This window comes from Phoca vitulina, unplaced genomic scaffold (assembly GCF_004348235.1).
Source record: "Phoca vitulina isolate PV1807 unplaced genomic scaffold, GSC_HSeal_1.0 scaffold1, whole genome shotgun sequence".
NCBI lineage: Eukaryota > Metazoa > Chordata > Mammalia > Carnivora > Phocidae > Phoca > Phoca vitulina.
In genome coordinates, this window is record NW_022589704.1 from 64,769,812 (window position 1) to 64,788,997 (window position 19,186).

At 40.5% G+C, this 19,186-nt stretch overlaps 1 protein-coding gene across 8 annotated transcripts in view; it reads left to right on the top strand.

Annotated features, from left to right (window-relative positions):
- Nucleotides 1-19,186, top strand: part of LOC116635109 (sodium channel protein type 1 subunit alpha) — a 145,393-nt gene that overhangs the window by 12,115 nt on the left and 114,092 nt on the right. For 2 of the 8 annotated variants that reach the window (XM_032408937.1, XM_032408945.1), the window contains exon 1: nt 11,905-12,169. The exons of 2 other annotated variants lie outside the window; for them this stretch is intronic. The gene's annotated coding sequence lies outside the window, so the exon portion shown is untranslated. Of the gene's footprint in view, nt 1-11,893; nt 12,170-12,405; nt 13,006-19,186 lie in introns of those variants that run through there. 4 more of the 8 variants (XM_032408885.1, XM_032408917.1, XM_032408868.1 and 1 more) reach the window with 4 other exon arrangements.

A 19,186-nucleotide genomic window follows, 5' to 3' on the forward strand; every position in this document is an offset into this window, starting at 1 on the left:
TTGCAGAAGAGGGGCTGCCCCAGCAGGAGATGCAAAGTGCCAGGCCCAGGAAGGGAGCGGAAGCACAATAGGTGGGTCAGGGGACAGATCTCCAGCCCCCAACGGCTGCTCTCCATAGTTAGACATAATCTGGAAGCCCTTGTCTTCTGGGTTCTTTTGGGTTGAGCCCAAGGCAGGCATGAGTAGGAACTAGAGGATCTTCCCCACCACACCCCACCTTCTAGCCTAAGTGGCTGCCTTCTTCTCTGGTAAACCTCCTGCTGGGGTCTTCCAGAACTCCCTGCTCTCACTAGCATCGGGTGCCACGGTTTCCTTCTCTTATCCATTAAGACCCAGGTGTGGCATGGCGTCTCTCCATTGTTAGTTCCCGAGTGCTTTGTCAACCATCTAAACTACATAGTAAAATGTTCCTCCATTAAATTATCTTCATTGAACGGCTTCTGAGTGTAGCATGTATTTCCTGCCAGGATCCTGCCTAAATCAGAGCTACAGAATTTTAAAGCAGTAGAGGTTTCATGGAAAGATAACTCTTTTGTGATGCCCTAGAGAGGAGACTCCGGGCTGATGAAGATGTGGATAAAGGTACTGCTGTCCTGTGGGACAGCAACTACCCTGTGAAGTAGGGCAAGTGAGCTCTGAGTTTTATCACTGCTAAAGTTAGGGAAAGATTCACATTCTGTATTTGCTTAGTTTCAGAAACAGTAAGAGGGGGGCGGCCGTGTAAATGATCACATCCCATATATGTTAATTAAAGAGGTGCAGACCCAGAAGGAGCCCTTTCCTGCCTCTTCAACCTGCTGTTCCCCACAGAGAGGTGGAACAGGTTACTTTGATGTAATGATAACAACCAGGATGTAAAAGACTTTCAAAGAGACTGTGTGGAACATGGAAACAAGTCTATCAGCCTCTGAGCTTCCTTATTTTTCAAGGGTCATGGAAAATATTGAAGTGGTTCTGTCATTGTAGTAACCCCTAGCAAGTAGACAAGTCTGTCTGTTATCTGACTATAGACGAGCCAGGACAGGAGACTGTGTAGCATGGGAGTGCCGCTGCCCAGCGCCCATCCCACACCTGAGCCCCAAGTGATCCAGGTGTGGCTAAGACATCCCATTGCTCAGCAAGCCAACGTGAATAGGGGCCATCCTGAACTAGCAACTCAGTTTACGAGCTGCAAAATTTCCAAGGAAATCTAGTGGGACTAGACTAAATGTGGTGATTGTCTGGCTCTATGCACCTTCTACCCCAGTCGCTACCAATCTCTTCTAAAGAGATAGAAGCTCTGAAGCGGGCCCTGCCTGACCTCTGCCCATTATTTGGAATGCTTGCTTTTCCCAAGGGAAGATAGAAGAGACGTAATCATACGTGATTTGGATGAGATTACGAATGGATTTCTGAAGGTTGGGACAGCTTAGGGATGTGGGAAAGATGTTAATCTCCCAGAAAAACATGGTAGCATCATAATTCTATTGGTACATGCAGACATTATGGATAGCTTTTCTTGGTAAAGGCAATGGCTCTTAGTCTTTGAACATGAAAGGAAAGAGATGTTGGTTAAAATCCTTTAGGGAAACAGGAACTACATGTTTGATTATGCTAAGTTATGGCAAAGTTCAGTTTTATTTTGTAAATAAAGAGTTGTATTCATAAATATCAGCTATATCTTTTAGTGTAAAGAAAGTCCTCTTCATAAAATAAAAGCTAATTAAACCTCTTCAACAGATAGAGAAGTGATATGTTTGTTTTAAAAATATATTTATTTATTTATTTTTATTTTTTTAAGATTTTATTTATTTGATAGAGAGACACAGAGAGAGAGGGAACAAAAGCAGGGGGGTGGGAGAGGGAGAAGCGGGCTTCCCACTGAGCAGGGAGCCCGACGCGGGGCTCGATCCCAGGACCCCGGGATCATGACCTGAGCCGAAGGCAGACGCTTAATGACTGAGCCACCCAGGTGCCCCTTAAAAATATATTTAAATGACAAACTGGTATTGTGGTCCCAATAAGTAATCGACCATATTTTTCTTAGCACTAGCTGTAGCTGACTCTTCTTTGCAAAGTGGGGAAATTGCTGTATGAAATAGATCAGGCAAAAACCAAGAATAGTGTGTAATTGATCTAAGAGAAGGGAAAGAGCACATGTAAGCACAGAATAGAACCCAACACAGTAACTTAGTTTTTTATATTGCTCATGTACTTTCTTTATTTATATTGATATTTCTTTTCTTTCTTTATCCTACTGTGGCAGTAGATCTAAACCTAAATATTCATGATTATTGCTTTAAATATTGTGATGTACTTTGATCTTGTTTTAAGAGTCAAACTTTATGAAGCTTTTATGTATTTAAAGAAAGAGGCATAAAGCTCAGGCGTGTGAAACATTAAATATTTTTTCAATATGAGAAAGTTAACAGCCATTTAAATGTTTTGTTAGACTAAAGAAACAGAAAATATATTTTTAGATTACATTTCAGCTTTTCAAAGACATTATAGAACTTCAAGATCATTTGCTTGCTGGATATTTCCTGGGCCTCTTTTTGGATCTGCATTCCTGAAAGCTGTCAATGTTACTCTGAGTACCTGGTGCTCATGCCCTTGAACTTGAACATTTTGTGGTTAATATTTAAGATCGGCATGGGGAGCTAGACTGAAAGACGGTCACTTTCTTTACCCTTTGCTAAAACCAATGTTGGTTAGTCCATCACCTTCTTAAACAGTAACTGCAATCACACACACCATCACATCCATCTCTCTGTCAAAACATGAGTGAAAATCAATTGTGGCATATCTAGAAATACTCCACTCACTTCCATTTCGCTTCTTATGTGCTGATGCACCTACTCAATATTAATTTCCTTCATAGTTAGACAGTGGAAAAAATTTGAATGGACTTTTGTGGTATAAAACTAGCTATGTGACCTTGGACAAGTCACATCACTTCTCTTGACATCATTCCTTCTATCCAAAATAAGAACCCTTGTGTAGATGATCTCTGAGAACTTTCCCTGCCGCAATTCCTCAAGGATTCTCAAAAGCATATCTGTGAAGCAGTGGTAAAGATTTATGTCAATTGATTTTCTGTTTCATGAGATTTTAAAAGTTCTTTTATCCTGCCTATAAATCTTAGTGGAATTTCATTCTGGAATTTTGATTCATCAGTACTCAGCAGATGTCATCTGTTCACCTTCAGCAAATACCGCAAACACTGGGGTGTGTTTGGGAATAAAATAAGAAATAAGACCTAGTTCTTTCTCTCAAAGAGATTAGGAGCTAGAGTCAGGGCAGGAGGTGCACGGTAGAGGGTGGAGGGTGATGCGACCAGAGAGGAAAGGAAGAAAACCAAGTATTAAAAGTGTGATGGCTCCTGGCTTATTTGGGGAAAGGCAAAAAGTTTGTTATTATGAAAAATGGCATTGCTGTCATCCTCAGTAAATATTGATAATGCACTCTTACACTTTAGCTGAAGAAAAAAAGACCAAAAAATACGCCAGGGCCCAAATAATAAAGGATTTTAAGCTAAAAACTCATAGATCACTGAAATAATTCTTTTAAACATTGCTTGAATGGTTTCATAATGGAGAATGAATAATATTCTATGAAGTGACAAAAAGTAATTCTGTAGTTTAATAACCTTGTGAACCAATATTGCATTGCTGACCTCATCAGATGGTTTACATTCATCTATTTAATTCCCTTTCAAGAAATCATGTTAGTGTATTACTAGGTCTTGCCCATAAAACCTATTTATTTGGTTTAGGAATACCACTGTTTGCTTCTCCAACTCCAACAGCTGCCTATGTAATTAAAAGAAAATTGCTGTGAATCTTCCAACAGGAAGTAACTGCATCCCTGGAAATGGTCATTTCTAATTAAATTCTGGCTTTCATTGCTTTGGGTGGAATGGCAGGAAGGCATGGGGAGACTGGGCATCATGTGAGGACCTCCTTCATGATCCCACAACCTTCCTCCATCTCTCTCTCTCACTTTAAAATACAGCATTGTGGTGAGGTCAAAACAAACAAACAAACAAACAAACAAACAAAAAACCCCCAAACCTTACCATTCATTTTCCTTTACTACCAGAAAGAAAGAATCAGAAGTAATTTTAGTGACTTTTTGGAAACTTTTTATAAAATTTTAAATATTTTTCTGTGTGCCTACAAACACAGATTCTAGCTACTTGAGAAACATTTTAGAATAGATTCAGTAAGAAAAATAATTCCAATTATTTAGGCTCAATATATTGTAGGTGATTTTAAGAATGGCAATCTCTGAGTGCAAAAAATCACAAACCTATTACAGCTTTGATTCAGTAAATTCCAGTGGAACTGGGGTGGGCTCAAATATTTTGATACCCTGTTTGAAGAAATAGCTGACTTACTTTCTTTCTTTCTCTTTCTTTTCTTTTCTTTCTTTCTTTCTTTCTTTTTCTTTCTTTCTTTCTTTCTTTCTTTCTTTCTTTCTTTCTTTCTTTCTTTCTTTCTTTCTTCTTTCTTTCTCTTTTTCTTTTCTTTCTTTCTTTCTCTTTCTTTTCTTTCTTTCTTTCTTCTTTCTTTCTTTCTTTCTTTCTTTCTTTCTTTCTTTCTTTCTCTCTCTCTCTCTCTCCTCTCTTTTCTTTTTCTTTCTTTCTTTCTTCCTTTCATGGGGTGTATGGACTTTACCATGGTTATAATGTTTATCTTCTAGTACCTATGAGACAATCTAAAACCAATAGACCAATTTTGTGCTATCCAGAAATTGTAATTTTAAACTTGATTAAAAACTGGTTGGTTATGGTCCCTAAGAGATGGATCTAAATGGCAATTTCTGCATTTATTTATGTAATAGCAAGTAAATTCTATACTCCTTTCTGGCTCATTTTTAGAAGGACAAATTAACCTGAAAAGTAAAGAGTCTATTATTTTCCGCTAGGAAATGTTTTTTATTTCTAAAATAGTGGCTGCTTCAAAGAAGAAGTGAAACTCTCACATTTTGCAGATGATATGATACTTAATGTGGAAAACCCAAAAGACTCCACCCCAAAACTGCTAGAACTCATACAGGAATTCAGTAAAGTGGCAGGATATAAAATCAATGCACAGAAATCAGTTGCATTTCTATACACCAACAACAAGACAGAAGAAAGAGAAATTAAGGAGTCGATCCCATTTACAATTGCACCCAAAACCATAAGATAAGATACCTAGGAATAAATCTAACCAAAGAGGCAAAGGATCTGTACTCAGAAAACTATAAAATACTCATGAAAGAAATTGAGGAAGACACAAAGAAATGGGAAAACGTTCCATGCTCATGAATTGGAAGAACAAATATTGTGAAAATGTCTACACTACCTAGAGTAATCTACACATTTAATGCAATCCCTATCAAAATACCATCAACTTTTTTCAAAGATAATTCGAAATAATCCTAAAATTTGTATGGAACCAGAAAAGACCCCAAATACCCAGAGGAATGTTGAAAAAGAAAACCAAAGCTGGCGGCATCACAATTCCGGACTTCAAGCACTACTACAAAGCTGTCATCATCAAGACAGTATGGTACTGGCACAAAAACAGACACATCGATCAATGGAACAGAATAGAGAGCCCAGAAATGGACCCTCAACTCTATGGTCAACTAATCTTCGACAAAGCAGGAAAGAAAGTCCAATGGAAAAAAGACAGTCCCTTCAATAAATGGTGTTGGGAAAATTGGACAGCCACATGCAGAAGAATGAAACTGGACCATTTCCTTACACCACACACAAAAATAGACTCAAAATGGTTGAAAGACCTCAATGTGAGACAGGAGTCCATCAAAATCCTAAAGGAGAACACAGGCAGCAACCTCTTCGACCTCAGCCGCAGCAACTTCTTCCTAGACACATCGCCAGAGGTAAGGGAAGCAAGAGCAAAAATGAACTATTGGGACTTCATCAAGATAAAAAGCTTTTTATTGTTATTATTATTTATTTATTTGACAGAGAGAGACACAGCAAGAGAGGGAACACAAACAGGGGGAGTGGGAGAGGGAGAAGCAGGCTCCTGGCTGAGCAGGGAGCCCGATGCGGGGCTCAATCCCAGGACCCTGGGATCATGACCTGAGCCGAAGGCAGACGCTTAACGACTGAGCCACCCAGGCACCCAAGATAAAAAACTTTTGCACAGCAAAGGAAACAGTCAACAAAACCAAAAGACAACCCACAGAATGGGAGAAGATACTTGCAAATGACATATCAGATAAAGGGCTAGTATCCAAAATCTATAAAGAACTTATCAAACTCAACACCCAAAGAACAAATGATCCAATCAAGAAATGGGCAGAAGACATGAACAGACATTTCTGCAAAGAAGACATCCAAATGGCCAACAGACACATGAGAAAGTGCTCAACATCCCTTGGCATCAGGGAAATACAAATCAAAACCTCAATGAGATACCACCTCACACCAGTCAGAATGGCTAAAATTAACAAGTCCGGAAATGACAGATGTTGGCAAAGATCCGGAGAAAGGGGAACCCTCCTACACTGTTGGTGGGAATGCAAGCTGGTGCAGCCACTCTGGAAAATAGTATGGAGGTTCCTCAAAAAGTTGAAAATAGAGCTACCCTATGACCCAGCAATTGTACTACTGGGTATTTACCCCAAAGATACAAATGTAGTGATCCAAAGGGGCACATGCACCCCGATGTTTATAGCAGCAATGTCCACAATAGCCAAACTATGGAAAGAGCCTAGATGTCCATCAACAGATGAATGGATAAAGAAGATATAGTATATATATATATATATATATATATATATATATATATACATATACACAATGGAATATTATACAGCCATCAAAAAATGAAATCTGGCCATTTGCAATGACATGGATGGAACTAGAGGGTATTATGCTAAGCGAATTAAATCAATCAGAAAAAGACAAGTATCATATGATCTCACTGATATGAGGAATTTGAGAAACAAGACAGAGGATCATAGGGGAAGGGAGGGAAAAATGAAACAAGATGAAACAAGAGGAGGAGACAAACCATAAGAGACTCTTAATCTCAGGAAACAAACTGAGGTTTGCTGGAGTGGAGGGGGTTGGGAGGGATGGGGTGGCTGGGTGATGGACATTGGGGAGGGTATGTACTATGGTGAACTCTGTGAATTGTGTCAGACTGATGAATCACAGAGCTGTACCCCTGAAACAAATAATACATTATATGTTAATAAAAAAAATTTAAAAAAAATAATATAGTGGCTGCTTAAGTCACTATATTAATAAATGCTTGGGAGAGAACAAGGAATTAGTAGTAAATGTTTACAGAATAATATATATATATAATATATATACATTTGTATATACATGTATACATGTGTGTATATGTATGTGAGATATATATATATATATATATATATATATATATATATATATATCCCACACTACTGGGGAATCCAGTAGTCCTGAAGTGGTAAATTATGTTTACTGTGGAATCACAGTTCTACAATAAACTGCTCTTTAGCTGAGTTCCATTTTCCAATCACATGGGGCAAAACCAGGATTTGAAGACAGGTAATGATACTATGGTCCTGTGGATTTAGAATCATAACGTCTGGGTTCAAATTCTGACTCTGGCATATGCAGTGGGTATCGGAATCACCATTCCGTCAGGCCTGCCACCACCCCCAGGCCTGTGTGGCATCACTATTATATCCTCTGGGACACCATCCCAGGGTCAGACTCCTGCCCAATTTCAACTCCAGACACTAGTATCCCAATCCCTTTCCTTCAGGGAGGACCCAGCTTCACATCACTCAATGAGCCTAGATTCCCAAACAAATTACAGAAGGATCTATTCACATTTTCTCCTTCAAAACTCAAATGTCATTTGTAATTTTGAGCAAGGGAATCCACAATTCAGAACACAATGATTTGACCATTACTTTGGGAAATTTTGCATCAAAGTCCAAGGATGAGCTCCTTCTCCCTGCCAAGCCCCAAATTAATTGAGTTACTTAACTCTTTATATAAGGCAGCTGACAAAAAGGTCCAGAACTCCAAGAGATGGGCATCAAGCATAATGTTTTGATAAAAAAAAAAATCCCTTTATTTTCTAGCATAGAAAATATATTTTAAATATATTTATATTTATAAATAACATTCCGATATTAATCACACTGATTCTTCAGCCTTCTGATGCTGAGCTCTCCCCTTGCACTCTCAAAGTTCTAATCACAGCCTTGGAACTGACAAACAATAAGACCCAGTGCAGCTTTTTCCATCTGAGTGACCCCTCTTCCTCTCTAATACCCAAAATGTACTGACAGCCATGAGGCCCCATTACAGCATCCCTTTCTCTTTGGCGCACCGAGCAGTGAACTGCTGCTGTTAGCCCCCAGCAGAGGTGTACCAAAGTCACGATCCAGTTCTCAGGACAGAGAGAACAAGGCAAAGACTAAAGGACGTCTTATGCTTTCCTTCTCTTTCCTTTGTTAGAAACTTTCTCATAGGAAGGGCACAGCCTAAGCCTCTTAGCAGGTGAGCAAAGCCGTGCATTCACAGGTGGCCAGTATATTCTTCCTACCTCCTGAGACAAGTTGACAGAGGATCTCCTGGAATGGCTAATATTAAGGGTGGGAAGTAAAGGAGGGAAATTACCTTTTCATTTTTGAAACTGGAGAGGTAACAGTGAGAAAGAGAAAATTATATTTCAATAAATTAATTTGCTACGTAAAGGTAAATAAAATGCAGAGCTGGTTCCATGGGGCTTTAGGAATCTGGGAGGTGAATAAGGAATCTACAGAAAGCTCTCAGCACAAGGTCAAAAGAGACAATGCAACAGTGTTAAGATTTAGCACAGAGAGAGTTTCATTTTTACTTTATCTTTTGCCAACTTTTAGGAGTATGTGACTTTAAGTGTATAATTTAACAAAAATCTCATATTTGGGCGCACCTGGGTGGCTCAGTTGGTTAAGTGTGCGACTATTGATCTCAGCTCAGATGTTGATCTCAGGGTCAGGAGTTTGAGCCCCGCACTGAGCATGGAGCCTGCTTAAACAAACAAACAAACAAACTCGTATTTTGCCTTTATGCCAAGGCTTATATGAGGAATATTTAAAGTTACCAATGACGTTAAACTGCTTCAGCTCTGATGAATGAAATGTCTTGTGTACAGAATGATGGGCTAGTCCTTAAAAATGCTCTTTGTACCGTGGGTGGGATATTGGCCTTTCTTTTTCAGTCTGTATCCGAACAGCCATTTATTCTCGTGTTCGGTTCCTTCAGTTTAACACACAAAATAAAACGTAAAGCTGATCTTTAACACAAGAAACACAATTCTAACTACTGAGGAAACAGGAAAGATATTAGAGCAGAAAGAATATGTGAGCTAAAACCTGGGTAGCATTTTCCATGTATGGATGGGAGGGGGGCAGGGGATGATCTGTCAAGAAAAGTGAAGGTTGTGAACAAAGATTCAGAGGCAGACGGGTGGTGTGTACCGTGAAAATAGTGTGCCTTTCCATCTGTTTAAAAGGTTGGAGTAAACTCCGCTAATGGAGGGATTTTGATCTGGTTTGTTCACTGGTTTGTTCACTGATGTAACTTCAGTTTCTGTAAAAGCGCCTGGCATATCTATCTATCTATCTATCTATCTATCTATCTATCTATCTATCTATATATATAGCAGGAGCTTGAAGAGGTGAATAAATGAAGTGTCAGAGGCCCAGAATCTGAGCAGTATTTGATAGCTTTCAAGGGCTGGGGCATTTGGATTCCTGCAATGAGTAAACTGGCTAGGGCTCCATAGAGTAACAGAAACTAAGTCCAACTAAGTGAAAACGGAGTTTGTTGTGTTCATCATGGAACCCCAAGTCAGGAAATATCTCGATCTTGGGAAGGACTGGAACGGGAGACAGAAGTCATTGCAAGTTTTCTGGCTCTATCGTTTGTCACTGCGTCTTCTACCCCTGCGTGATTCCTTGCTCCCAGTGCCTTGGCCCACCTGGTTTGGGCTGTGCGTTTCCAGTGAAGCCTGTCCCCCACCACTGCGAGAGTCACACGGGGCGGCTCTGTTTGACTAGGTCAGATGGACAGACACCCTTCCCCCCTCAGGTCCACCGCTGTGGACCAGAGAGGGAGAGCTGTTGAGAGGATTGTTGTGAGCAGCCCCTCAAAAACTTGACCTTTATAATAAGCAATTAGAAGGCATGAAAGCATGTGGCCAATGGTGTTCTTATTTTTATGCTTATATGTTTAAGCTATAGGTACTGTTCCTATGAAATATGTTAGCCTAACATTAAAAAAAAAACACCGCCTGTTCACATACTTCCCACTTCTTCTTCAGCTCCAACAGCTTAGTAATTACTTACTAAATATTGGTCACTGGTCCCTCCGGCTCCTTTCAACATTGCCCTGACTCTACCAGAGACTGAAAAACACCATTTCCCAGACACTGAATAACTTCCATTAATGTGTTCATGCTGCCTGGATTGGCTTTGGTGGAAATACAGAATTGCTGAGATGAACAAGAAATGATTACTCAATTTCATTCTTTTATAGATGAGAAGATGCGCCCACGAGTAATTTATAAAAAAAGGTTCAGTAAATGTTTTGTGAACAGAGAAACAATATATCCTTGTGATTCTAGAACAGGGAGGAAAGGTGGACTTTTGAGAATGTTGCAAAGATCAATAGATTTCGGAACCAACAGCCTTGGTTTTACTGCTTTGCAAGCTATGTGTGGCCTGGAGCCTTATTGATAAGGTTCGGAAAGCCTCAGAATTTTCAGCTGCATAAGGAATAGTTATAATAATATTAGTAGTAACATTGTACTGTTCTGTGGTAAGGAATTGATAGATAAAGTATTGAAGGTTATGTCATTTAATAAATGGTAAAGTCACACCCAATGACAGTTGTCAACAGTAACTGTGTTTGGTGGAAAGCAACCAGCATGAAATATTTACTGCAAATTACTAATCTACACATAGTTCATTGTGAGTTTACGCATGACCGGATGTTAAAGACTGTTTCAGTTTTAAAGTACAGTACACAATAGAGAAAGTTCTATTCTCAGTTCCTAGAGTTACAAATAGTTTCACGTGGATACTCCATTGTCTTGGGAACACCTGATAGACATGGGTTTTATAATTCTATCAATAGGTGTTACTTCATTTGATTCAAAAAATATCTATTTGCTTACCAAAACATGTTATTGTAGGTCAAATCCGCAAGATGAGGAAACATATTGTGGTAAAGTATAATAAAACTAGACATGTAGAGTGGAAGATAATCTTGTTTAACATCTAAATATAGATGAAGATGACAAAATGTAAGTTTTCATGGAAGAGTCCAGTGACTTGCTCAAAGGCACATGCTCACAGGTGTTGAAAATGAAGTAAAACTTGCATCTTCTCACACTGAGCAGTTCACTATAATGCAGAACCTCCTACTGAACACAACCTTAAAAATGAGAAAAATTTCAAGTAGATCTTCAAAGGAAAGCCATAGACAAGCAATAAAGGGCCACCCAATTCTCTCCTGGTGGAAGAAGAAGACAATGCTTTTTTCACAAATTATATAATTTGTAAAGATAACAAAGATTCATAGTGAGAATAAAGTGACACTTAAAGAAAAATGCAAAAGCAACACAAGATATTTGCTGTGCTTGAAGATAGCTATATTTACTTTTAAACTTTCTCATCTTTGAGTCTTTAGGGGTTTGATATGATAGAGCAATTGGGAATGAAGGAGAAACAAGAGGAAGCAAGAGTGAGAGAGCCATAGGGAAAAGGGGAAAGAAGGACAGAGAAAAGAGGTTGAGAAAGAACACATGAATCAGGCTGGTGAGAAAATATTCAGTGTTTGGCCACTAGATGGCGATGTAATGTAAGGTGCTACCTCCACTTTTTTTTTTTTTTTTAAACAAAGCTATTTGCTGATTTGTATTAGGTACCATAGAGTGAGGCGAGGATGAAGCCGAGAGGATACTGCAGAGGTCTGTGGTGCATGTGTGTGTGTGTGTGTGCGTGTGTGTTCGTGTATGTGTGTGCTGCCTCGGGGAGACTGCAGCCCTTGTAAATACTTGGTCACCTTTTGCAAAAGGAATCTGAACAATTGCAACTGAAGGCACGTTGTTATCATCTTGTCTTTGGGAGATGCTGTTCCTCGTTGCAGATGGGTAATTTTCCTTTTCATCAGGTAAGCCATCTGGTTGTTTCGTTGTGATCGTAGTCATATTCATTCCAGTTATTCCTGCGGAAAAAGAGCCCGTGGATACACAGTTGGAGCTGAGCAGGAAGTCCATTTTTGTATGTGAATTCGGACCCACGGTCCCCCTCCTCCCTCTCTTCTCCTCCCCTTCTCCTCCCCTTCCCCTCCCCCTCCTCCCTCCACCTTCCACGAACTGAAATCAGGTTTGTTTTGCAGTCAGCATCTTGATACAAGATGGGATTCTTTGGCCTGAAATAGCTTGGAACCTGGCCAGTTTTTCTTGCCTTTGCTTGCCTTCATCCTATTCAAGGTCTCCTTTTGAAGCCCCCTCCTTCACCCGTGCTTTAGAGCTGGACTAGCTAGCTGTGAATAGAGGTCATATTGTTCCTAAGGATGGAGCAAAAATTAGATCCCAGTGTTAACCCCACAGGAAGGAAGGAGGTAGCGGGGCTATGCTGGAGCTCAGCACTGCAGGGGTGTTCAGCCTCCTCGGGCAGAGGCTGGGCTTTGGAGGAGAAATACCTCCTGTCTTGGACAAGAAGGGAACAGTGATGCATTCCCCCTAACTCCGATCGAACCACGCCACAAAAGGAGCTTGAGGGAAGTGGGAGAGAGCCCCTTCTTCCGTGGAATGCCAAGCAGGAAACACCGAGTTACTTTTAATTAGACAGAGGTCATGATCAGCAGTGATACTGCAGATGCTGTTCGGTTCCCAGGGTGAACCGGCTGGCTTTTCCAAAGTGCACGAGAAAGGTTTCCGGGTGGACGGGAGGCTTTTCAAACATCTTTGTTATCATGGATTCCCGCTCTCCTACCTGTTTGAGGTATGTGTTTCAAGACCACCCCCCACGTTTACTTCTCATATTTCTTTTTGTTCTCTTCAGTTACTCGCTGAGAAGCGTCACTGCTCTTTAACAAATTGGTCCAAATAGAGTGGTGGTAGGTGCTTTTTCACGTGTCTTGAGAACCGAGTCAAGCCAAAGCAGGGGAATGCTCTGTCTGCCTGTGCATGTGACTAAATATTTTCTGAGATGCAATAGCAAACTTGCGAACTGCTGACACTGTTGCTCTCACACCTATAAAATGTGTGTGCTTTCTTTTCCTGTGGATTTACAGGTTCACGTGGTGTTTCTGATGCGCTAGTGTAGTAACAGGACAGATGTCTCCATAAAGCCCTTTAAAGCATCCCAAGAGGATGATGCTGAACAGAAATAGGAAAATTCCATGCTGAGGTCGGTGATTCCGGCTTGAGTTTCTCCTGTCCGGAGCAGTGGGTAGCTTACCTTTCCTATTTGCTGCGAGACCCGGCACTCCAGGGTGATGCAACTCGGGGCTTATGCACGTTCGCTGGACGCCTGACACTTCTCTTTCCCCTCGGCTGGGCATTTTGGGAGAAGAGTAACTATGGTGAAAAACTCCTTTAAACCTCTCCTTTGTGGCTGTTGCCCTTGTAATTGCTAGGAAACCACTGCACCCCTCTTCTAGGAGCAGTGTTGCCATTTAGGCCGTCCTCCACAAAGCTCCTTGAAGAGATTTTTAGATGGTGTCTATTTTAGGAACATAATGTGTAGACAGGAATGGATGGCCACAGAGATTTACGGGAAAACAATTTCGTGGAGAGGGTGAGGTAACATTATAAACCACCAGGACAGAGCACAGTGGCTGGTTATATCACACGAACCCAGCAATGCAATTAGTTTTCATTAAACTCACTGCAACTCCTTTGTATGGCTTTTTTTTTTTTTCTTCCCTCTTCACGTTGTTAGTCTGTTTTTTCAATTTTTTTTTTTTTTTTTTTAGGTAGCCAACATATCCGGAATGCTCCTACTAGTAAAAGTAATTAATATGTTGGATTTGCCGCCAGTACTAATAGTCTCTGTTTACATGGCCCCTTCTTGCTGGGAAATTTGGTACCTGGAGACTCGTTTATTAGGGCAATTTTCCTTTAAGGCATGGTGGGAAGGGTTTCTCCATCCATGGGAGGGAAAGGGAAGGCACAGCTGGAGGCCTAATTAATTATACAGTATCCGAGAAGGCACTGGGGATCTCAGCCAGGATTCTCCATTAGCAACTAGAAATACCAGGGACAAAGGGACAGACCAGAGACCCATAAGTAAACTTTATTGCCACCAACATAGGGAATGAAAACTCCAGAGTCTCCTAGAGGAGTCCAGTAAGAAATATTCTAATTCCTTGTATAGAGAGCACTGTCAGGGAGCCCAGAGACTCAGAGAGAAAACACAAGAGCACCTTCTCTGGGTATTGCAGAAAAGGAAGGGGGAAATCTGGGGCTTGTTTGGAGTTACCCCTAGGACTTCACAGACCTGGCAGTCCTCCTGGGTTTATACTGGTATGAGTCTGACATTTGAAAGCACCCCTCCAAAATTTAGCCTGGGGGCCTGCTGGTACAAGGTATTATAGGCCAAACCCATCACTTCCTGCCAGGTAAACAGCTACCTTGGAAGGGGGAGGGGAGGAGAAAGAGATTACAGGGGAGGGTGAAGAGGGACTGAGAATGAGCTATCGACGACGCTTTTGCAGTCTTCATCTTTGGGTCAATGGGGCTGTGATTTGTGAAGTAATCACTACCCTTTGAAATTCTGATTAGTCAATTAAGCATGTTTCACATCTCTGTTTAGATTATACCAGTGAAGGGGAGGTGTGGGGAAGGGATTTATTCTCCAAGCAACTGTGGTCAGAAAAAAAAAAAAAATCGAACCAAATTTCCCCAAACTTGCTTGTCCAACTTTTTCTCTTGTCCCTGTTCCTAGATTCCCATTTATTAACTATTTTATTTAGCAAAGATGCGTAGCATTTACTCCATCCCAGCCACTATTCTGAGCAGACCTTTACAGATATTTTGCCACTTAACCTATGAGGTAGGTACTATTATTAATCAACAATTTATGGATAAGGAAACCAAAGCCTAATGAGGTTAACTTTCCCTTGGTAAGACAGTAAGTGCAGAGCCCAAACAGACCCAGACAGGCTGGCTGCAGAATCTGTGCTTTCAACCATCCCTGATCACTCCTGTGATGGTAGAGCTAGGATCTAGCCCAGATAACCAGGACTCAGGTAGTGCAGCCTATATATGGCGGCTGTAATTCTGATGTGGAAACGCTGGGGTTCAGAGCCAACGGGCAAGAAAGAATTCTTGAGGCGACTTTGGTGCAAAAAGGTGGTTCTATTAAAGCACGGGGACAGGACCCATGGGCAGAAAGAGCTGTACTGGGGTCGTGAGGAGTGGCTGATTATATACTTTCAAGTTGGGAGGGGGTTAGGGATAGCATAAGTCTCTAAGGAATTTGGAAGCAAGGTTTCCAGGACCGTGAGGTGCTAGCTGTTGTTGGGAAAAGGTCATTTACTGCTGTCTAGTAAAACCTCAGTCATGAGACCCTTCAGATGTGTATCAGTGGTCCATATGCTTGGAGGATGATTGCTAACATATATCTTGGGGGGTAGAGATAAAGTTTCCAAAGGAATACTTATATGTTAAGGGAGACTCCGAGGATCCTGGAGGTGGCTTAATGTTAAACTAAGATTGCCTTTTGCCCTTAGAGAAGACTTGACATAGGCAGTTGAGTTCCTAGAGGAAGATCACTCTGCCTGTCCCAAGGACCTGTCAATGGGCTGTAAATTGTAAAGATTCTTTTGCCTTTGTTTCCCATGTCAATTCATCTGAAATTTCATATACTTTAATTTAGAATGATTTCCTAAATATACTATACTCATTCATTGGAAAAAAAAATGTGTCCTCCTATAGTATAGGACAGTTCCTATACTAGGTGCAGGAATATGGGGAATTAGACAAACTCCCTGCCCACGTGGTGCTTTCAGTCTAGTGATGGAGTCGGTAGACTTATCAGTGTGTAAGGAAAAAGCAGAGAATATATGTTCTTTGAGGAAAAATAAAGTAGGGTAAGGCAATGCTGAGGATGAGGGGGGCATGCAGAGAGATAGCAAAAGAGGTGCAGAAAGTGATTTTTACCTGAATGAGGCGAGAGAAGAGCATTCAGGGCAGAGGGAAGAGAGAGAACACAAAGGTCCCCAAGGGCACAGTGTCTCACAGGTATAAGGGGTGGTACCCGCCTTGTTAGCAATCCTGAGAGAAGAAATGGAAGGACTTGGAGCCACACAGGTGACCAGCCAGATCTGGGGGGCCCTGGCAGTGTGCTTAGGGCTGTCATTGTCCCTGGCATTTATAAAAACAAACCAAGGAACAATGTCAAGTAAATTTAAGTCGCATAATTAATGGTGACAAATTACTGGTAAAAAACAAAAAACAAAAACTCAACAAAATAAACCTAAACCACTCATTTTAACACACCAAAAAGTTTTAACAATTTGTAAAGTTCTGTGAAAAATTCTGTTTCCTAGAATGCAGTGAAATTGGCTCAAAAAATGTTTAAACGGCGCTATTTGATGAAAAAAATCTGATTGAGATATTTGGCTAGATGTCTGCAAATAATCAGTCAAAATTAAAAAACAAAAACAAAAACAAAAACCCAAAAAGCAACAACGCCCCAAGCAACCAGTCCGTCTTGCTTACACTTCAGCACTTTCCCCTGAAATGGCTAAATTTGGGAGGTGTGGGCTGATGGTAAGGATGGAAACCCGTCTGTCATCCCCCAGGTTCCTTAGGACACAGTAGATGCTCAGAAGTGTTTGAACAAACCATTTTTTTGCAAATGAATTAACAGGATCTCAAAATAATATGGGAAAATATAAACAGCTTTCATATTTATCTATATTAAATGTTTCATTATGTTTTTATTCCTTCAGAATTCACATTCTAATGGTTTATCTTTTTATATCTCCTAGCTGTTTGCTCCCACTCCCTCTCAGTTACCTACAAACATTGTAATTTCTCTCTAGCAAGTGTGAAATTCTCTTCTTAGAATGAACCTTGCTTTTAACCCTGTAAGTGGCAAAAATCCTCTCCTTCTCTTAGGGCCTCTCCCTCCTTTGGTGTTCTGCCCACAACCTTAACTTGAACTGTGATGAAAGCATCTATAGTTTTTGGCTTTAATTTTTTCTTTTGTCATTTGTGCTTTTGATGTCATATATAGGAAACCATCACCTGAGCCAAGGTCATGACAATTTATTCCTTTTTTTTTTCTATTCTATTTATAGTTTTAGCTTTTACATTTATGTCTGTGATTCATTTTGAGTCAATCTTTGTAAATAGTGTGAGGCAGGGATCCAACTTCATTCTTCCGTATGTTGATATCCCGTTGTCCCAGCACGAGTTCCTTACCAAACTTAAACTTGTCCGTGCACCTGATACACAGTAGGCCAATGTCTAAGACACGGGTTTTGAAGCAAAGAAAGCTTTATTATCAGAAGGGCAGATCAATGAGAAGGCAGATCATTCCCAAAATTGCCTTGCCCTGTTGAGCCTAGGGAGAGCTTCTCTGTGTTTGGGGAAGAAGAGGAATACACGTGAGGGAGGTGAGGCATCTCTTGAAACCTTGAGGCAGGGAAGGGCTTGAAACAATCTGGAGGTAAGCATTCTTCCAGACAATAAGGTGCCATTTGGGACCTGGTCTGATCGGGTACATCAGATAATTTCAAGACAAATACTACCCTCCGGTACCCGTTAGGTTTCCACAACCAATGGGTACACAGGGAATAGGGGTAAAAAGGCAAAGTTAATGAGTGATCATACATGAGGTTACGAGGTGCACAAAACATAATTAAGTAGGGAACAAAACAGAACGCGGAGCTAAGTTAATAATGCAACTAATACAACTGTAGTTAGGTTTATGCTTTCAAAACAGGTCCGGGACCCAAGGGTTTGGCCTCAGATTGTTGGAAAGACTATTGTCTCCCCACTGAATCATCACATTACTCTTGTTGGCCGTGCTGTGTGTGGCAGGCATCTGTGTTCTTAGCACCAATTTTTATACATACTGGTGCTATGGTTGCCTTTATTCTTTAAGAAAAGAGCAGTGAGATTCTCCTTTTTTGAGAATCCATATAACTTTAAGTGTAAGAAAATTGGCCCACATACCTGTAATGGTTAAACATTTTTTTAACCTAACTTCATGTCAAAATTTTTCTCATAACTGAAAGCATATTCATTTGTGACTCTACTGGAAATTTAACAAGATAATGAGCAACGAGCTAATGTTTTTGCAGAAAGGTTACTAGTAGTTCCTAAGAAATATCCCTACTGTACAGTATATTCCCTCCCCAACTTATGCAAACATTATCCATGTTCTTTATATGGTTCTAGTCTGTTTTTGTTTCATATTTATGAAACAGATCCCCCCCATATTTGGGGGGAACCGTTGAACTTGAAATAGAGGAGTACCACTCAAGGAGGGTTGCTTGTTGTATTGGTTTGCTAGGGCTGCCATAGCAAAATACCACAGAATGAACAACAGAAATTTGTTTCTTATAGTTTTGGAGGCTGGGAATGCAAGATCAAGCTGCTTCTCAGGTTTGGTATTTTTCTGAGTCCTCTCTTACTGACTTGCCAATGGCAGCCCTCTCCGTGTCCCCACATGGTTTTTTCTTTGTGTGTAGGCTTTCCTAGCATCTCTTTTTGTGTCCAAATTTCCTCTTCTTATAAGGACACCAGTCAAATTGTAATAGAGACCACCCTCACAACCTCATCTTAACTTAATCACCTCTTTAAAGGCCCTGTCTCCAAATACAGTCACATTCTGAGGTTCTAGGGGTTAGGGCTTTGACATATGAGTTCTGAGGGGGACACAATTCAGCCCATAGCAGTTGTCTTAGGTACACTCATGACTGCTAAAATAATGAGCAAAGAAGATAGAAACTGATCAGTCATTTTTTGTCATTGATAAAATTATTGTTGTTATACTAATGGTGAGTTTTCATTATTCATAAGTTTCTCCCACTGGATAATGAGGGGTTGTCTGTATATGTGTTAATAGTCCAATAAAGGCAATTAAGTAGGTTTCTGTTTAAAGGGGGGGTGATGAATAGCAAAGTGGGCAGAAGCAAAAGAGTGGTGACATTGATCACACTTGT